General features: G+C 29.5%; 1 non-coding gene across 1 annotated transcript; it reads left to right on the top strand.

The window, feature by feature from the left end:
- Nucleotides 1-3,666: 3,666 nt before the first annotated feature.
- TRNAI-UAU lies at nt 3,667-3,740 on the top strand. The gene has a single exon. It is a non-coding gene; the product is annotated as a tRNA-Ile (tRNA).
- Nucleotides 3,741-4,037: the final 297 nt, after the last annotated feature.

The following is a 4,037-nucleotide window of genomic DNA, read 5'->3' as shown; positions in this document are numbered from 1 at the left end:
CAAAATACATAACAATTGTAGAATGGAATTTGTGAATACAAGACTACACTAAATTTTAAAAAGATTAAATCGTTTATTTTTAGTATTGGAATTGACTGCAATATTTGAAAGAAACTTGTGAATATAAAACAAGATAATGAATTACATATATGTTAGAATTACACATATGTTAACATTGTGTTATCGGAGTACACAAATTGTGAACTTTTAAAAAAGTAATTAAATTATGAACATTATTTAATATGTAAATTGTGTATCTAGTATCTACGCTGTTTTGGACCTGAGTCCACCTTGCAAAGTGAACCCGAATCCACAGAATAATTTGCCACACCAAATGGATATTAAACAAATAGATGAATTTAATCTATTTATACACCGAAAATAGATAAATAAGCCAAGGAGGGGAGTAAGCCGCTTTAGTTGCGAGTCAAACTTTTAACCTTGTACATACATATACCAAGTCAACAGGCAGATCGACCAACTTATCTAGAGTTGCCTCTAGACCTGTCAATTATGGACACGACACGTTAACACGACACAAAATCGGACACGAAAATAACGGGTTAGTGTTTAGCCTTAACATGTCCAGGGTCGTTAACGGGTTGACCTGTTAAGCACCCGTTGTGTTTTGTGTCTTAACGGGTCAACCCGTTAAACCTATTAAGAACCCGTTTAACCCGTTAATATTATCGTGTTAATCCGTTTACACGAACCCATTTATACAAACCTGTTTACAACCCGCTAAGAACCATTGTCATGAATGAGATTACAAAAGATATCATGAACATGACTAAGATAAATTTATTACATTAGGTCATGATCCTACACCAATTATTGACGTTCAACAATCTGAATTTTAAATTTTTATTGTGTCGACCCGTTAATGAATCCGTATACACGAATTGCCAGGTCTAGTTGCCTCCTATTTTCATATTTTTTTTGAGGTTGTGATTGTTGGTAGAAAGCGCACTTTTTAGTGAACTCCTATGTTCAAGCTAAATAGCACTTTTGAACAATGTCTCATGATTCTTTACAAAATAGTATCTGATCTATACTTTTTCAAACATTTTTAGCCCAAAAAATCTAAGTCTTAACCACAGGGGTTCAAACGTACAACCACTCATTTAGAATGATATCTGGGATGACATCATGTTACATGGTAATTGGCTAATAGTTATGTTGATTAACCCCAATTTATCTAAAAATTAATTTTGTAATCTCAAGTTTTATTTCCAAAATAAATACTAAATAATGGGGTTAAATTACAATTTGAACAAGATTTCAAATTAATTTCATGCTGAATGTAAACTTATGCTAAGTTCCTTATTTATATTCCTGGTTGTTGGCCAGTTTTTTTGACATTAAAAAAAAAATCTCTTTTTTCTTCTCACGAAATATATATTAAACTTTCAAATATGTTATGCTAACAAATCTTCTCAAAACCTTGTTCTCCTTTGTTCAATTTCGCCAAATAATTAATATTTGTGCTAAAAATTAATCTCTATATCTTTAGAAATAAACATTTGAATGCTCCTAGCACACTTGAAGAAAGAAAATTAAACATATTTTTAAAGTATTATATATTATCATGGTTGAAAAATCGTTGTGCGCTTAGGGGCATCTAGGGAGTGATTAATTGGCGCCTAGGCGCCCGCATATTTTTATTTTATTTTTTACTTTTAAATTTTATTTTTTTTACAATTTCTAAATTTCATATGACTTGATAATTATAAACTATTTAATACAATAATAGTTAATACTAAAATATTAAATACTAACCTAAAACAATTCTAAAGTTGAACAATTTAGAGTTATTTCGCTCAAAACAATGTCATTTTCAGTGAAATAACCCATTTAAAAAAGAAGGGAACAGTAACTAATCAGCCAACTAGGCGACCTAGTCGACGCCTAAGAGGCCTAGTCGATCAGCGCCATGTCGACCTAGACAGCGCTTAGACGGCCTATTCGACCGCCTAGACCACCTATTATGGTGATACGCTAGTCGGCCAACGCCTAGTGCCTAGGCATCGATTAATCAGTGCCTTGGGCGGGAATTTTGCAACACTATATATTTTACAAGCCTCAACTTTCTTATTATATACATCAATGTTTCGTGATTCGTATAAATTAAAATTTTTTCCAACAAACACTTCTAATATTACCCATCAACTAACTATATAATATTTCTTGTTGGAGTTAAGTGTAAGATTCACTTAACAATAATTATACCTTAACCATTGACTATTAATGTCCCAAAGGTTGTACAAGAGCTCCTAGAAAGTGCTCTCTTGCTATAATTACTGAATACTGTCTTTAGGAAAAAAATAAAATTTTAGTGATGCAATTTTTTGAATTAAATTTTATATTTATTGGTGAAAATATTTAAACTTTTGTACTTTACGATAAGTTTGATCAAATGTTTTCAATTTAACAATTTTTGAGCAATAGAATCAAAAATAAGGAAAAATAAATAAAAAGGTCATTGTCCATGTATTAAATATGAAATTTTAATGTGTGTGTATTATATATCTTTATATATTTATTTATTTTAATTTTAATTAATTAATTAATTATTTATTTATTTACCTTGATTCCAATTCCTATATATTACTAAACAAAGTAACTGTACTCCTACTTAAACTTATTACCATTATCAAGAATTTAATTCTTATTACACCATTTCGATTCCAATGTTTGAACAAAACAAATTCTCTGGAGATTTTAGGTTATTATGTATCTCAACCAATCACATTTTAGCATTACATTAATTAATATTACATTTTTTTTTATCTCTCTCCACGCTTAATACTCAATTCAACCAATAAAATTGTTCTTTGTTTGAAAGTCACTGAAATGTGAATGGTTAGATATCAAGTGACGTGGTATCTTGAAGATATGCAATCCTATCTCAATTATTGAATTATATGAAATTTCTATTACAAATGGGTACACCTAAAAAAATTATTAAAAAAAAAAACAATTAAACTAATTAAGTGAAAAGAAATTAGTGTTTGACAATTAGTTGTTAAATGACAGCTAATAGCTTATAGTAGATAATTATGTTAGCAAATAAACTTAGCTGATTCTATTAGTTATTTTGACCAGGCCAGCGGATAGTATTAGTTGTTCATAGGAAAGCTTTTGATAAATTTGTTGTTTAATGTCACTATGTCAGCGAGTAACATGTAAAGTAACTTTAAAGAATATAACTATATATTATTTTATTTACTAAATTATCCTTAAATTATTTTTTAATTTTAGGTATAAATTTTAGAATAGGTTTACTTTTTAAAATTATTGTTGTTGTTGTTGTTGTTGTATATTTTAGCTATTGCTTTTGTTTTTATTAAATAAAAATAATTTAATATTAACAATATAAATTTATATAAAAAATTAAATAAATATAAACCTAACAATAATCAACAACTATTAAATAAAAATTATACTTTTAAAAAGAAAATATAATCAACCGATACAAAAGATTACTCCAAGTAGCTTTTGCAGTTTTTACTTATTAACTTCAATAAGCTAAGTTTAAAAGTTGTTTATTCAGCACTCATTTTAACTTTTTAGTTAAGTCAAACAATTAAAATTAGAGAGTAATTAAATATAAACTAAAAATAATCTGATAAGCTGTTTGTCCAAACATAAAAATAATAAAGCACAGGTCCCGCAGCTCAGTTGGTTAGAGCGTTGGTCTTATGAGCCGAAGGTTGCGGGTTCGAGCCCTGCCGAGACCATTGAATTATTATTGACTAAATTCTCTTATTTGCCTTGGTTTGAGCCTTGCCGGGACCATTGAAGAGAAGCTCAACTGCTCACAGGGGAGAAGTTCGAGTCTCAAGCAAATACTTTGTTGGATTGGGTCAGCAGACAAATGTTACATTGAAGAATAGGAAAGACATTAAAGTCAACGGTTTTGCATTTGGAAGGTACTTTCACATGAAGGAGAATTGAAGAGGGTCTACACGTTTCTAGTAAGGGAGACTGGTGTGGTCCATGGAAGAATATATCTATTTTTTTTTTCAGAGATCTGA

This window comes from Ipomoea triloba, chromosome 6, assembly GCF_003576645.1.
Source record: "Ipomoea triloba cultivar NCNSP0323 chromosome 6, ASM357664v1".
NCBI classification, from domain to species: Eukaryota; Viridiplantae; Streptophyta; class Magnoliopsida; order Solanales; family Convolvulaceae; genus Ipomoea; species Ipomoea triloba.
This window is presented reverse-complemented; position numbering and strand designations above follow the sequence as displayed.